Source organism: Cherax quadricarinatus, chromosome 6 (assembly GCF_038502225.1).
Source record: "Cherax quadricarinatus isolate ZL_2023a chromosome 6, ASM3850222v1, whole genome shotgun sequence".
Classification (NCBI taxonomy): domain Eukaryota; kingdom Metazoa; phylum Arthropoda; class Malacostraca; order Decapoda; family Parastacidae; genus Cherax; species Cherax quadricarinatus.
In genome coordinates this window covers 5,168,875-5,187,708 of record NC_091297.1, presented here as the reverse complement: position 1 = coordinate 5,187,708, position 18,834 = coordinate 5,168,875, and positions in this window count along the sequence as shown.

The window sequence follows — 18,834 nt, the reverse complement described above, 5'->3', positions numbered from 1 at the left end:
TAAGACACATGTGTAACACTTGGTTATCTTTACTGATGAATAAGACACATGTGTAACACTTGGTTATCTTTACTGATGAATAAGACACATGTGTAACACTTGGTTATCTTTACTGATGAATAAGACACATGTGTATCTTTACTGATGAATAAGACACATGTGTAACACTTGGTTATCTTTACTGATGAATAAGACACATGTGTAACACTTGGTTATCTTTACTGATGAATAAGACACATGTGTAGCACTTGGTTATCTTTACTGATGAATAAGACACATGTGTAGCACTTGGTTATCTTTACTGATGAATAAGACACATGTGTAACACTTTATCTTTACTGGTTATCTTTACTGATGAATAAGACACATGTGTAGCACTTGGTTATCTTTACTGATGAATAAGACACATGTGTAACACTTGGTTATCTTTACTGATGAATAAGACACATGTGTAACACTTGGTTATCTTTACTGATGAATAAGACACATGTGTAGCACTTGGTTATCTTTACTGATGAATAAGACACATGTGTAACACTTGGTTATCTTTACTGATGAATAAGACACATGTGTAGCACTTGGTTATCTTTACTGATGAATAAGACACATGTGTAGCACTTGGTTATCTTTACTGATGAATAAGACACATGTGTAGCACTTGGTTATCTTTACTGATGAATAAGACACATGTGTAGCACTTGGTTATCTTTACTGATGAATAAGACACATGTGTAACACTGGTTATCACTGATGAATAAGTTATCTTTACTGATGAATAAGACACATGTGTAACACTTGGTTATCTTTACTGATGAATAAGACACATGTGTAGCACTTGGTTATCTTTACTGATGAATAAGACACATGTGTAGCACGTGGTTATCTTTACTGATGAATAAGACACATGTGTAGCACAAGGTTATCTTTACTGATGAATAAGACACATGTGTAGCACTGATGGTTATCTTTACTGATGAATAAGACACATGTGTAGCACTTGGTTATCTTTACTGATGAATAAGACACAAGTGTAACACTTGGTTATCTTTACTGATGAATAAGACACATGTGTAGCACTTGGTTATCTTTACTGATGAATAAGACACATGTGTAACAACTGGTTATCTTTACTGATGAATAAGACACATGTGTAGCACTTGGTTATCTTTACTGATGAATAAGACACATGTGTAACACTTGGTTATCTTTACTGATGAATAAGACACATGTGTAGCACTTGGTTATCTTTACTGATGAATAAGACACATGTGTAGCAAGTGGTTATCTTTACTGATGAATAAGACACATGTTTAACACGTGGTTATCTTTACTGATGAATAAGACACATGTGTAACACTTGGTTATCTTTACTGATGAATAAGACACATGTGTAACAACTGGTTATCTTTACTGATGAATAAGACACATGTGTAGCACTTGGTTATCTTTACTGATGAATAAGACACATGTGTAGCACTTGGTTATCTTTACTGATGAATAAGACACATGTGTAGCACTTGGTTATCTTTACTGATGAATAAGACACATGTGTAGCACACATGTGTAACACTTGGTTATCTTTACTGATGAATAAGACACATGTGTAGCACTTGGTTATCTTTACTGATGAATAAGACACATGTGTAACAATTGGTTATCTTTACTGATGAATAAGACACATGTGTAACACTAGGTTATCTTTACTGATGAATAAGACACATGTGTAACTCTTGGTTATCTTTACTGATGAATAAGACACATGTGTAACACGTGGTTATCTTTACTGATGAATAAGACACATGTGTAACACTTGGTTATCTTTACTGATGAATAAGACACATGTGTAACACTTGGTTATCTTTACTGATGAATAAGACACATGTGTAACGCTTGGTTATCTTTACTGATGAATAAGACACATGTGTAACACGTGGTTATCTTTACTGATGAATAAGACACATGTGTAACACTTGGTTATCTTTACTGATGAATAAGACACATGTGTATCACTAGGTTATCTTTACTGATGAATAAGACACATGTGTAACACTTGGTTATCTTTACTGATGAATAAGACACATGTGTAACACTTGGTAATCTTTACTGATGAATAAGACACATGTGTAGCACTTGGTTATCTTTACTGATGAATAAGACACATGTGTAACACTTGGTTATCTTTACTGATGAATAAGACACATGTGTAACATGAATAAGACTGTGTAACACTTATCTTTACTGATGAATAAGACACATGTGTAACACTCTTATCTTTACTGATGAATAAGACACATGTGTAACACTTGGTTATCTTTACTGATGAATAAGACACATGTGTAACACTTGGTTATCTTTACTGATGAATAAGACACATGTGTAGCACTTGGTTATCTTTACTGATGAATAAGACACATGTGTAGCACTTGGTTATCTTTACTGATGAATAAGACACATGTGTAACACTTGGTTATCTTTACTGATGAATAAGACACATGTGTAACACTTGGTTATCTTTACTGATGAATAAGACACATGTGTAGCACTTGGTTATCTTTACTGATGAATAAGACACATGTGTAACACTGGTTATCTTTACTGATGAATAAGACACATGTGTAACACTCGGTTATCTTTACTGATGAATAAGACACATGTGTAACACTTGGTTATCTTTACTGATGAATAAGACACATGTGTAACACTTGGTTATCTTTACTGATGAATAAGACACATGTGTAGCACTTGGTTATCTTTACTGATGAATAAGACACATGTGTAACACTTGGTTATCTTTACTGATGAATAAGACACATGTGTAGCACTTGGTTATCTTTACTGATGAATAAGACACATGTGTAGCACTTGGTTATCTTTACTGATGAATAAGACACATGTGTAGCACTTGGTTATCTTTACTGATGAATAAGACACATGTGTAGCACTTGGTTATCTTTACTGATGAATAAGACACATGTGTAGCACTTGGTTATCTTTACTGATGAATAAGACACATGTGTAACAACTGGTTATCTTTACTGATGAATAAGACACATGTGTAGCACTTGGTTATCTTTACTGATGAATAAGACACATGTGTAGCACTTGGTTATCTTTACTGATGAATAAGACACATGTGTAACAACTGGTTATCTTTACTGATGAATAAGACACATGTGTAGCACTTGGTTATCTTTACTGATGAATAAGACACATGTGTAACACTTGGTTATCTTTACTGATGAATAAGACACATGTGTAACACTTGGTTATCTTTACTGATGAATAAGACACATGTGTAGCACTTGGTTATCTTTACTGATGAATAAGACACATGTGTAACACTTGGTTATCTTTACTGATGAATAAGACACATGTGTAGCACTTGGTTATCTTTACTGATGAATAAGACACATGTGTAGCACTTGGTTATCTTTACTGATGAATAAGACACATGTGTAACACTTGGTTATCTTTACTGATGAATAAGACACATGTGTAACACTTGGTTATCTTTACTGATGAATAAGACACATGTGTAACACTTGGTTATCTTTACTGATGAATAAGACACATGTGTAACACTTGGTTATCTTTATTGATGAATAAGACACATGTGTAGCACTTGGTTATCTTTACTGATGAATAAGACACATGTGTAACAACTGGTTATCTTTACTGATGAATAAGACACATGTGTAGCACTTGGTTATCTTTACTGATGAATAAGACACATGTGTAACACTTGGTTATCTTTACTGATGAATAAGACACATGTGTAACACTCGGTTATCTTTACTGATGAATAAGACACATGTGTAACACTCGGTTATCTTTACTGATGAATAAGACACATGTGTAACACTTGGTTATCTTTACTGATGAATAAGACACATGTGTAACACTGGTTATCTTTACTGATGAATAAGACACATGTGTAACACTTGGTTATCTTTACTGATGAATAAGACACATGTGTAACACTGGTTATCTTTACTGATGAATAAGACACATGTGTAACACTTGGTTATCTTTACTGATGAATAAGACACATGTGTAACACTTGGTTATCTTTACTGATGAATAAGACACATGTGTAACACTGGTTATCTTTACTGATGAACATAAGACACATGTGTAACACTTGGTTATCTTTACTGATGAATAAGACACATGTGTAACACTGGTTATCTTTACTGATGAATAAGACACATGTGTAACACTTGGTTATCTTTACTGATGAATAAGACACATGTGTAACACTTGGTTATCTTTACTGATGAATAAGACACATGTGTAACACTTGGTTATCTTTACTGATGAATAAGACACATGTGTAACACTTGGTTATCTTTACTGATGAATAAGACACATGTGTAACACTTGGTTATCTTTACTGATGAATAAGACACATGTGTAACACTTGGTTATCTTTACTGATGAATAAGACACATGTGTAGCACTTGGTTATCTTTACTGATGAATAAGACACATGTGTAGCACTTGGTTATCTTTACTGATGAATAAGACACATGTGTAACACCTGGTTATCTTTACTGATGAATAAGACACATGTGTATCTCTTGGTTATCTTTACTGATGAATAAGACACATGTGTAACTCTCTGTTATCTTTACTGATGAATAAGACACATGTGTACCAATTGGTTATCTTTATTGATGAATAAGACACATGTGTAACACTTGGTTATCTTTACTGATGAATAAGACACATGTGTAACACTTGGTTATCTTTACTGATGAATAAGACACATGTGTAGCACTTGGTTATCTTTACTGATGAATAAGACACATGTGTAGCACTTGGTTATCTTTACTGATGAATAAGACACATGTGTAACACTAGGTTATCTTTACTGATGAATAAGACACATGTGTAACACTTGGTTATCTTTACTGATGAATAAGACACATGTGTAACACTTGGTTATCTTTACTGATGAATAAGACACATGTGTAACACTTTATCTTTACTGATGAATAAGACACATATCTTATCTTTACTGATGAATAAGACACATGTGTAACACTTGGTTATCTTTACTGATGAATAAGACACATGTGTAACACTTGGTTATCTTTACTGATGAATAAGACACATGTGTAACACTTGGTTATCTTTACTGATGAATAAGACACATGTGTAACACTTGGTTATCTTTACTGATGAATAAGACACATGTGTAGCACTTGGTTATCTTTACTGATGAATAAGACACATGTGTAACACTTGGTTATCTTTACTGATGAATAAGACACATGTGTAGCACTTGGTTATCTTTAATGATGAATAAGACACATGTGTAACACTTTATCTTTACTGGTTATCTTTACTGATGAATAAGACACATGTGTAGCACTTGGTTATCTTTACTGATGAATAAGACACATGTGTAACACTTGGTTATCTTTACTGATGAATAAGACACATGTGTAGCACTTGGTTATCTTTACTGATGAATAAGACACATGTGTAGCACTTGGTTATCTTTACTGATGAATAAGACACATGTGTAACACTTGGTTATCTTTACTGATGAATAAGACACATGTGTAGCACTTGGTTATCTTTACTGATGAATAAGACACATGTGTAACAACTGGTTATCTTTACTGATGAATAAGACACATGTGTAGCACTTGGTTATCTTTACTGATGAATAAGACACATGTGTAGCACTTGGTTATCTTTACTGATGAATAAGACACATGTGTAGCACTTGGTTATCTTTACTGATGAATAAGACACATGTGTAGCACTTGGTTATCTTTACTGATGAATAAGACACATGTGTATCTTTACTGATGAATAAGACACATGTGTAGCACTTGGTTATCTTTACTGATGAATAAGACACATGTGTAACAACTGGTTATCTTTACTGATGAATAAGACACATGTGTAGCACTTGGTTATCTTTACTGATGAATAAGACACATGTGTAGCACTTGGTTATCTTTACTGATGAATAAGACACATGTGTAACACTTGGTTATCTTTACTGATGAATAAGACACATGTGTAGCACTTGGTTATCTTTACTGATGAATAAGACACATGTGTAGCACTTGGTTATCTTTACTGATGAATAAGACACATGTGTAGCACTTGGTTATCTTTACTGATGAATAAGACACATGTGTAACACTGGTTATCTTTACTGATGAATAAGACACATGTGTAGCACTTGGTTATCTTTACTGATGAATAAGACACATGTGTAACACTGGTTATCTTTACTGATGAATAAGACACATGTGTAGCACTTGGTTATCTTTACTGATGAATAAGACACATGTGTAGCACTTGGTTATCTTTACTGATGAATAAGACACATGTGTAACACTTGGTTATCTTTACTGATGAATAAGACACATGTGTAACACTTGGTTATCTTTACTGATGAATAAGACACATGTGTAACACTTTATCTTTACTGGTTATCTTTACTGATGAATAAGACACATGTGTAACAACTGGTTATCTTTACTGATGAATAAGACACATGTGTAACAACTGGTTATCTTTACTGATGAATAAGACACATGTGTAGCACTTGGTTATCTTTACTGATGAATAAGACACATGTGTAACACTTTGTTATCTTTACTGATGAATAAGACACATGTGTAACACTCGGTTATCTTTACTGGTGAATAAGACACATGTGTAACACTCGGTTATCTTTACTGATGAATAAGACACATGTGTAACACTTGGTTATCTTTACTGATGAATAAGACACATGTGTAGCACTTGGTTATCTTTACTGATGAATAAGACACATGTGTAACACTCGGTTATCTTTACTGATGAATAAGACACATGTGTAACACTTGGTTATCTTTACTGATGAATAAGACACATGTGTAACACTTGGTTATCTTTACTGATGAATAAGACACATGTGTAACACTCGGTTATCTTTACTGATGAATAAGACACATGTGTAACACTTGGTTATCTTTACTGATGAATAAGACACATGTGTAACACTTGGTTATCTTTACTGATGAATAAGACACATGTGTAACACTTGGTTATCTTTACTGATGAATAAGACACATGTGTAACACTTGGTTATCTTTACTGATGAATAAGACACATGTGTAGCACTTGGTTATCTTTACTGATGAATAAGACACATGTGTAGCACTTGGTTATCTTTACTGATGAATAAGACACATGTGTAGCACTTGGTTATCTTTACTGATGAATAAGACACATGTGTAGCACTTGGTTATCTTTACTGATGAATAAGACACATGTGTAACACTCGGTTATCTTTACTGATGAATAAGACACATGTGTAACACTCGGTTATCTTTACTGATGAATAAGACACATGTGTAGCACTTGGTTATCTTTATTGATGAATAAGACACATGTGTAACACTTGGTTATCTTTACTGATGAATAAGACACATGTGTAACAACTGGTTATCTTTACTGATGAATAAGACACATGTGTAGCACTTGGTTATCTTTACTGATGAATAAGACACATGTGTAACAACTGGTTATCTTTACTGATGAATAAGACACATGTGTAGCACTTGGTTATCTTTACTGATGAATAAGACACATGTGTAGCACTTGGTTATCTTTACTGATGAATAAGACACATGTGTAACAACTGGTTATCTTTACTGATGAATAAGACACATGTGTAGCACTTGGTTATCTTTACTGATGAATAAGACACATGTGTAACAACTGGTTATCTTTACTGATGAATAAGACACATGTGTAGCACTTGGTTATCTTTACTGATGAATAAGACACATGTGTAACACTTGGTTATCTTTACTGATGAATAAGACACATGTGTAGCACTTGGTTATCTTTACTGATGAATAAGACACATGTGTAGCACTTGGTTATCTTTACTGATGAATAAGACACATGTGTAGCACTTGGTTATCTTTACTGATGAATAAGACACATGTGTAGCACTTGGTTATCTTTACTGATGAATAAGACACATGTGTAGCACTTGGTTATCTTTACTGATGAATAAGACACATGTGTAGCACTTGGTTATCTTTACTGATGAATAAGACACATGTGTAACAACTGGTTATCTTTACTGATGAATAAGACACATGTGTAACACTTGGTTATCTTTACTGATGAATAAGACACATGTGTAGCACTTGGTTATCTTTACTGATGAATAAGACACATGTGTAACAACTGGTTATCTTTACTGATGAATAAGACACATGTGTAGCACTTGGTTATCTTTACTGATGAATAAGACACATGTGTAACAACTTGTTATCTTTACTGATGAATAAGACACATGTGTAGCACTTGGTTATCTTTACTGATGAATAAGACACATGTGTAGCACTTGGTTATCTTTACTGATGAATAAGACACATGTGTAGCACTTGGTTATCTTTACTGATGAATAAGACACATGTGTAGCACTTGGTTATCTTTACTGATGAATAAGACACATGTGTAACACTTGGTTATCTTTACTGATGAATAAGACACATGTGTAGCACTTGGTTATCTTTATTGATGAATAAGACACATGTGTAACACTTGGTTATCTTTACTGATGAATAAGACACATGTGTAGCACTTGGTTATCTTTACTGATGAATAAGACACATGTGTAACAACTGGTTATCTTTACTGATGAATAAGACACATGTGTAGCACTTGGTTATCTTTACTGATGAATAAGACACATGTGTAGCACTTGGTTATCTTTACTGATGAATAAGACACATGTGTAACAACTGGTTATCTTTACTGATGAATAAGACACATGTGTAACACTTGGTTATCTTTACTGATGAATAAGACACATGTGTAACACTCGGTTATCTTTACTGATGAATAAGACACATGTGCAACACTCGGTTATCTTTACTGATGAATAAGACACATGTGTAACACTTGGTTATCTTTACTGATGAATAAGACACATGTGTAACAACTGGTTATCTTTACTGATGAATAAGACACATGTGTAGCACTTGGTTATCTTTACTGATGAATAAGACACATGTGTAACACTTGGTTATCTTTACTGATGAATAAGACACATGTGTAACACTCGGTTATCTTTACTGATGAATAAGACACATGTGTAACACTCGGTTATCTTTACTGATGAATAAGACACATGTGTAACGCTTGGTTATCTTTACTGATGAATAAGACACATGTGTAACAACTGGTTATCTTTACTGATGAATAAGACACATGTGTAGCACTTGGTTATCTTTACTGATGAATAAGACACATGTGTAACAACTGGTTATCTTTACTGATGAATAAGACACATGTGTAACACTTGGTTATCTTTACTGATGAATAAGACACATGTGTAACACTCGGTTATCTTTACTGATGAATAAGACACATGTGTAACACTCGGTTATCTTTACTGATGAATAAGACACATGTGTAACACTTGGTTATCTTTACTGATGAATAAGACACATGTGTAACACTTGGTTATCTTTACTGATGAATAAGACACATGTGTAGCACTTGGTTATCTTTACTGATGAATAAGACACATGTGTAGCACTTGGTTATCTTTACTGATGAATAAGACACATGTGTAGCACTTGGTTATCTTTACTGATGAATAAGACACATGTGTAGCACTTGGTTATCTTTACTGATGAATAAGACACATGTGTAGCACTTGGTTATCTTTACTGATGAATAAGACACATGTGTAGCACATGGTTATCTTTACTGATGAATAAGACACATGTGTAACACTTGGTTATCTTTACTGATGAATAAGACACATGTGTAGCACTTGGTTATCTTTACTGATGAATAAGACACATGTGTAACACTTGGTTATCTTTATTGATGAATAAGACACATGTGTAACACTCGGTTATCTTTATTGATGAATAAGACACATGTGTAGCACTTGGTTATCTTCACTGATGAATAAGACACATGTGTAGCACTTGGTTATCTTGATTGATGAATAAGACACATGTACAACATTTGGCAGTATTTCACGAGTGATGCAGCTGCAGTGTTTCATGGGTGATGCAGCTGCAGTGTTTCATGGGTGATGCAGCTGCAGTGTTTCATGGGTGATGCAGCTGCAGTGTTTCATGGGTGATGCAGCTGCAGTGTTTCATGGGTGATGCAGCTGCAGTGTTTCATGGATGATGCAGCTGCAGTGTTTCATGGGTGATGCAGCTGCAGTGTTTCATGGGTGATGCAGCTGCAGTGTTTCATGGATGATGCAGCTGCAGTGTTTCATGGGTGATGCAGCTGCAGTGTTTCATGGGCGATGCAGCTGCAGTGTTTCATGGGTGATGCAGCTGCAGTGTTTCATGGGTGATGCAGCTGTAGTGTTTCATGGGTGATGCAGCTGCAGTGTTTCATGGGTGATGCAGCTGTAGTGTTTCATGGGTGATGCAGGTGTAGTGTTTCATGGGTGATGCAGCTGCAGTGTTTCATGGGTGATGCAGCTGCAGTATTTCATGGGTGATGCAGCTGCAGTGTTTCATGGGTGATGCAGCTGTAGTGTTTCATGGGTGATGCAGCTGCACTGTTTCATGGGTGATGCAGCTGCAGTGTTTCATGGGTGATGCAGCTGCAGTGTTTCATGGGTGATTCAGCTGTAGTGTTTCATGGGTGATGCAGCTGCAGTGTCTCATGGGTGATGCAGCTGCAGTGTTTCATGGGTGATGCAGCTGTAGTGTTTCATGGGTGATTCAGCTGCAGTGTTTCATGGATGATGCAGCTGCAGTGTTTCATGGGTGATTCAGCTGCAGTGTTTCATGGATGATGCAGCTGCAGTGTTTCATGGGTGATGCAGCTGCAGTGTTTCATGGGTGATTCAGCTGCAGTGTTTCATGGATGATGCAGCTGCAGTGTTTCATGGGTGATGCAGCTGTAGTGTTTCATGGGTGATGCAGCTGCAGTGTTTCATGAGTGATGCAGCTGCAGTGTTTCATGGGTGATGCAGCTGCAGTGTTTCATGAATGATGCAGCTGCAGTGTTTCATGAGTGATGCAGCTACAGTGTTTCATGGATTATGCAGCTGCAGTGTTTCATGAGTGATGCAGCTGTAGTGTTTCATGGGTGATGGAGTTGCAGTGTTTCATGGGTGATGCGGCTGCAGTGTTTCATGGATTATGCAGCTGCAGTGTTTCATGAGTGATGCAGCTGTAGTGTTTCATGGGTGATGGAGCTGCAGTGTTTCATGAGTGATGCAGCTGCAGTGTTTCATGGATTATGCAGCTGCAGTGTTTCATGGGTGATGCAGCTGTAGTGTTTCATGGGTGATGGAGCTGCAGTGTTTCATGGGTGATGCAGCTGCAGTGTTTCATGGGAGATGCAGCTGCAGTGTTTCATGGGTGATGCAGCTGTAGTGTTTCATGGGTGATGCAGCTGCAGTGTTTCATGAGTGATGCAGCTGCAGTGTTTCATGGGTGATGGAGCTGCAGTGTTTCATGGGCGATGCAGCTGCAGTGTTTCATGGGTGATGGAGCTGCAGTGTTTCATGGGTGATGCAGCTGCAGTGTTTCATGGGTGATGGAGCTGCAGTGTTTCATGGGTGATGGAGCTGCAGTGTTTCATGGGTGATGTAGCTGCAGTGTTTCATGGGTGATGGAGCTGCAGTGTTTCATGGGTGATGCAGCTGCAGTGTTTCATGGGTGATGCAGCTGCAGTGTTTCATGGGTGATGGAGCTGCAGTGTTTCATGGGTGATGCAGCTGCAGTGTTTCATGGGTGATGCAGCTGCAGTGTTTCACGAGTGATGCAGCTGCAGTGTTTCATGGGTGATGCAGCTGCAGTGTTTCATGGGTGATGCAGCTGCAGTGTTTCATGGGTAATGCAGCTGCAGTGTTTCATGGGTGATGCAGCTGCAGTGTTTCATGGGTGATGCAGATGCAGTGTTTCATGGGTGATGCAGCTGCAGTGTTTCATGGGTGATTGAGCTGCAGTGTTTCATGAGTGATGCAGCTGCAGTGTTTCATGGGTGATGCAGATGCAGTGTTTCATGGGTGATGCAGCTGCAGTGTTTCATGAGTGATGCAGCTGCAGTGTTTCATGGGTGATGCAGATGCAGTGTTTCATGGCTGATGGAGCTGCAGTGTTTCATGGGTGATGCAGTTGCAGTGTTTCATGGGTGATGCAGCTGCAGTGTTTCATGGGTGATGAGCTGCAGTGTTTCACGAGTGATGCAGCTGCAGTGTTTCATGGGTGATGCAGCTGCAGTGTTTCATGGGTGATGCAGCTGCAGTGTTTCATGGGTGATGCAGCTGCAGTGTTTCACGAGTGATCCAGCTGCAGTGTGTCATGGGTGATGCAGCTGCAGTGTTTCATGGGTGATGCAGCTGCAGTGTTTCATGGGTGATGCAGCTGCAGTGCTTCACGAGTGATGCAGCTGCAGTGTTTCATGGGTCATGCAGCTGCAGTGTTTCACGAGTGATGCAGCTGCAGTGTTTCATGGGTGATGCAGCTGCAGTGTTTCATGGGTGATGCAGCTGCAGTGTTTCATGGGTGATGCAGCTGCAGTGTTTCATGGGTGATGCAGCTGCAGTGTTTCATGGGTGATGCAGCTGCAGTGTTTCATGGGTGATGGAGCTGCAGTGTTTCATGGGTGATGCAGCTGCAGTGTTTCATGGGTGATGCAGCTGCAGTGTTTCATGGGTGATGCAGCTGCCTCACTGGACAAGATGGTCACTGCAGGTTCAGGATGAGTAAGTGATAGTCAACTTACTCAAATAATTAATCAATTTGGAAAGGTTAGATTCGCAGTAGTACCTCTTGAACGTGTCGTCCGATCAGCTTCAAACTAAGAGCTGTGCTCAACGGAAGGTTCACATTGTTGTTATGTTGCAGAGATGCCGTAGCAATACGCAATCCTCCCCCCCCCCACCCAGAGCAAAAGACTCTAACTAGGCCTATACCTAGTGTGGGCTAGCACTCAACCCCACTATTTTTATCATGGTCATCACTATCATTATCATGGTCATCACTATCATTATCATGGTCATCACTATCTTTATCATTGTCATCACTATAATTATCATGGTAATCACTATCATTATCATGGTCATCACTATTATGGTAATCACTATTACTATCATGGTTATCACTATCATGGCCATCACTATCATTATCATGTTCATCCCTATCATGGTCATCACTATCATTATCATGGTCATCACTATCTTTATCATTGTCATCACTATAATTATCATGGTAATCACTATCATTATCATGGTCATCACTATTACTATCACGGTTATCACTATCATGGTCATCACTATTATGGTCATTACTATCATTATCATGGTCATCATTGTCATTATCATGGTCATCACTATCTTTATCATTGTCATCACAATAATTATCATGGTAATCACTATTATTATCATGGTCATCAATATCATGGTCATCACTATTACTATCATGGGTATCACTATCATGGTCATCACTATCATTATCATGGTCATCACTATCACAATCATGGTCATCACTATCGCCATCATGGTCATCACAATCATTATCATGGTTATCGCTATCGCTATCATGGTCATCACTATCATTACATGGTCGTCACTATCACTATCATGATCATACTATCATTATCATGGTCATCACTATCCCTATCATGGTCATCACTATCATTATCATGGTCATCACTATCATTATCATGGTCATCACTATCAATATCATGGTCATCATTCTCACAATCATGGTCATCACTATCGCCATCATGGTCAACACTGTCACAATCATGGTCATCACTATCGCCATCATGGTCAACACTGTCACAATCATGGTCATCACTATCGCCATCATAGTCATCACTATCAATATCATTGTCATCACTACATTATAGTCATCATTATCACAATCATGGTCATCACTATCACCATCATGGTCATCACTATCACCATCATGGTCATCCTTATTACCATCATGGTCATCACTATCACCATCATGGTCATCACTATCACAATCATGGTCATCATTATTACCATCATGGTCATCACTATCATCAGGGTCATCACTATCACCAACATGATCATCACTATCACCATCATGGTCATCACTATCACCATCATGGTCATCACTATCACCATCATGGTCATCACTATCATCAGGGTCATCACTATCACCAACATGATCATCACTATCACCATCATGGTCATCATTATCACCATCATGGTCATCACTATCACCATCATGGTCATCACTATCACCATCATGGTCATCACTATCATCAGGGTCATCACTATCACCAACATGATCATCACTATCACCATCATGGTCATCACTATCACCATCATGGTCATCACTATCACCATCATGGTCATCACTATCACCATCATGGTCATCACTATCACCATCATGGTCATCACTATCATCAGGGTCATCACTATCACCAACATGATCATCACTATCACCATCATGGTCATCACTATCATCATCATGGTCATCACTATCACCATCATGGTCATCACTATCACCAACACGGTCATCACTATCATCAAGGCTGGACTAGGCTCACCTGTGATGTGTTCGTATCCAGAGGACTGTAACATGTCATAGTTGTTTTAGGCTGAAGCTAGGCCTATACTGACCCAGGTCAAAGGTCACAACGGGAAGTGTCCGTCACTGTTTTCACTGTAACAAGGGTGGGTGTCCCTCCCTCCCACTCACCAGCCTCCTTCTTTCCCCCATTCCTTCCCTCCTGCCCCTCCCTACCTCTCTTCATTCTTCTGGAAAATATAGAGTATTTCCCTCCGTCCAGCATCACCCTGCCTCTCTCTCACTCGGCGTCCAGGCATCCTAGAGTCAACAAGGCCTACTCCTGTCTCCCTCGCGGGCATGGCCCCTCCGAGCCATGGGCACAAACACACTGCCTGTGTACCCAGATATCGTAAATAAAGAAGCCTTCCAAGCCTGCAACTACGACACAAATAACCTTTTCGTAAACACACACACACACACACACACACACACACATGTTAGTGTAGTGTAGTGGGTCACAAGCGCCAGGCTCCGAGAATCTTAGTGCTTTTAGGGCGTGTTTTAGCAGCTAGAAGCAACCAGTGTTAGTGACAACGTCAGTGAACAACCCTACAAGTGATAACCAAAGTATTAGCAAAAATAAATAAAGTAAAGGCGAGAGAAAGCCTGAAATTATACAACAAAATTTCAAAGTGCCAGTTCGTTGAGGCCTAGTTGGCACCTGTTGCCACATTGTTACACATATACAAAGTACAAAGCGAGTGACTAAAGAGAAAAGATCAAATAGAATTAAGAGAGGTTGGCTAACGACAAACTGTGATGTAGCACACAGACTGAACAAGCTAGCCAGAAAGGGGATATATATATATATATATATATATATATATATATATATATATATATATATATATATATATATATATATATATATATATATATATATATATATATATATATATATATATATATATATATATATATACATACATATACATAAATATATATAAGCAGAGGTGGTGGCAGCAGTAGGCCTGAGGGAGTAGTGCCGCCATAACAGGTTGGGTGTCATCACAAATAAGAAGTGTACTTACCAGAAGTGAAGTGTAAATTATAAAAGTAGCAGTATACAAGTGATAAGTGTGGTAAATGAGGACTCAAAAGGGCAACGAGAAAAGAATAGCTGAAGAAGTCAGCGGCGGAAGGGCGAGGTGCACGAGTCATCGTACAGCGAGCATCGTACAGCGAGCATCGTACATCAGGCATCTGGATGGACGTCCCCTCTGAGGAGTAACGTACAAATCACCTGTTTGTGGTTGGCGGGAAGTTTTTGAGTGGTAGAGCCGGCCCTGCGATCACTGGTAGCTGGCTATCACAAACCCTGCTCCAGAGGGATTATCATACACACAACACCTAGCAGTAGTAGGAAGATAAAATTTGTAGGAGCAAGGAATAGGCAGGAGGATTAAGTCGGGGCTAATGGGACTACAGCCCTGACAACAGTTTCGAGAGATAATGTTTTAGGACACAAAGACAGTACAATCTGAGAAGCAAGTATTGGGTACACATGTAGTAAAAGGTAGTACATAACTGGGTGAAAGAATGACTTGTTAACACATGCTAGTATTATAATTATTATAATTACTCTCAGTGTTAATGGTATCGTATTAGTATTGCGGATACACTGGGGTGAATTGTATTTCTGGGACATATAAACAACTGACGTGCTCACACACACACGCGCACACACACATACACTCGGGGCCAGGAGCTGAGTCTCGACCCCTGAAACCACAACTAGGTGAGTACACACAGCTGATCCTTGGAATTTGACTGCGTCCCCTCACCCCCCCACACACCTTTCCCTCCCCCACAGACCTTTCCCCTCCCCACTCTTGCCTTCACTCCCTCCTCCCTCCTATCTTTCCTTCCCTCGCGTTTCTCTCTCTCATAGCCTTTTTCCCTCCCCTTCCCCCTACTCTTTCTTTCTCTCTCTCTCCCTCTCTCTCTCTCTCTCTCTCTCTCTCTCTCTCTCTCTCTCTCTCTCTCCCTCTCTCTCTCCCTCTCTCTCTCCCTCTCTCTCTCCCTTTCTCTTTCCCTCTCTCTCTCTCTCTCTCTCTCTCTCTCTCTCTCTCTCTCTCTCTCACTCCCATAACCCTATCTCTCACCCTCCTCTCTCTCTATAGGCTTCTCTCTCCATCTCTCCATTTCTCTCTCTCATAGCCTTTTCCCTCGCCCTCCTTTCTCCCTCTCTCTCTCTCTCTCTCCCTCTCCCTCTCTTTCTCCCTCTCTCTACCCTTTCTCTCCCCCCTCACATTTCTCTCTCTCCCCCTTGGTCTTATCACTCACCCCCATACTCTCTCCTCTCTCTCCCTCTTTCTACCCTTTCTCTCTCCTCTCTCTCCCTCTTTCTACCCTTTCTCTCTCCCCCTCGCACCCTCTCCCTCCTCTAGCCTTCTGTCTGTGGTAATAAAAATAAAAAAAAAAAAAGTGGGTGGCCCTAGAGGACGGAAAACCAGAGATCTGGTAGACGAACCAGGGAGGAAAGACTGGGAGTTAGAGCTCCAAAAAAGGGAGGAAGAGTGGGGAAGGAAGATAGTAGAGCTTGGTAAGAAAATGGAGGAGCAGATAGCTGAAGAGTGCAGGAAGTGGGAAGTACAGGTCTTAGCAGCAGAAGCTAGGATACAGTGCTTAGAAGAGAAACTGCAAAGCCTGAAACAGATTAGAGAGACAAATGACAATTCAGATGTGACATCAGGAAATTCAAAGTCAGGCGCAGACAAGGGGACGGTAAGCAACAACGGAGACATGCTGTACACGAAGGCCCTATCAGACCCACGTGGGGCCAGGGAAAAGACGATGAGCACACTAAGATCAAATGACAGGTCCAAAGACAATGAAGGTATGCTATATGCAGAGATTCTAACAGCCAACTGCAGTAGCAAGGGACAGCTGGTCAGGAAAGACAGTTCACTGAGAATAGAAGTTTCAGATATGACAGGGACTGAAGGCAAGAACATGTCAATGAAAGGAAATAAAATGTCTCAGAGGAAACAGATAGAGACTCAGTGGGAGGAGGAAAGGGCGAGGTCAGTTTTTGTGTACGGGCTCCAAGAAGCCAAGGGGGACAACTTTGAAGAAATAAAACAGGAGGAGAAAAAAATGGTTGAAGGCATCATGAAAACAATAGGGGAGGGCCATATGACCCAGGTGACAAATTTTCAGAGAATTGGGTGGTTTGCGAGTGGAAGGATACGGCCTGTCAGAGTAACTTTCAAGGAAGAATCAGTTCGAACCAGGATTCTGCAAGAGAAAGCAAGACTGAGGGACAAAGAGGGGTACCAGAGAGTATACCTCGACCGCGACAGAACACAAGAAGAAAGGACTACACTGAAAGAGAGGGTACAGAGATGCAAGGAGGAACGAGAGGCAATGACGAAAATGAGCAAGACCCAGACACAGGAGGAAGGGCAAACACACCCCACAGAATCTCCCACCAAAAGACTCCAACCGCGACATTCCCAACACAATTGAGCAACCTATACTACAACCCACTCACTGTTCCCTCTGCCACCAACCCCCATATCACAAACCTCACCCCAACAGCTGTCCCTTATGGGCATTCTGACCCCACCCCCATCAACACAAACCCCACCTACACCACAGCCCCATATAGGCCCCCACCAAGGCTCTCGCTCCCCCAACCCCAATATTCTTGCATGACCACAATGATAGAAAAGAAACTGAAGGTTTGGTACACAAACGCGGATGGAATAACGAATAAACATGAGGAGTGGAACGAAAGAATCAGTGAAAAATCCCCAGACATCATAGCAGTCACAGAAACAAAACTCACTGAGACAATAACAGACACAATCTTCCCAACAGGATATCAGATCCTGAGGAAAGATAGAAGGAATAGAGGGGGAGGAGGGGTTGCACTGCTCATAAAACACCGATGGGGATTTGAGGAAATGGAAGGCATGGACATGATTGGAGAAAGAGACTACATTGTAGGTACAATTCAGTCCGGAGAACATAAAGTAGTCATTGGAGTTATGTATAACCCACCACAGAACTGCAGGAGGCCAAGAGAGGAGTACGAAGAAAACAACAGGGTGATGGTTGACACACTGGCTGAGGTGGCAAGAAGAGCTCATTCGAGCAGAGCAAAGTTACTGGTAATGGGCGATTTCAACCACAGGGAGATCGACTGGGAAAACCTGGAGCCACATGGGGGTCCCGAAACATGGAGAGCCAAGATGATGGATGTGGTACTTGAAAACCTCATGCATCAACATGTCAGGGACACAACCAGAGAGAG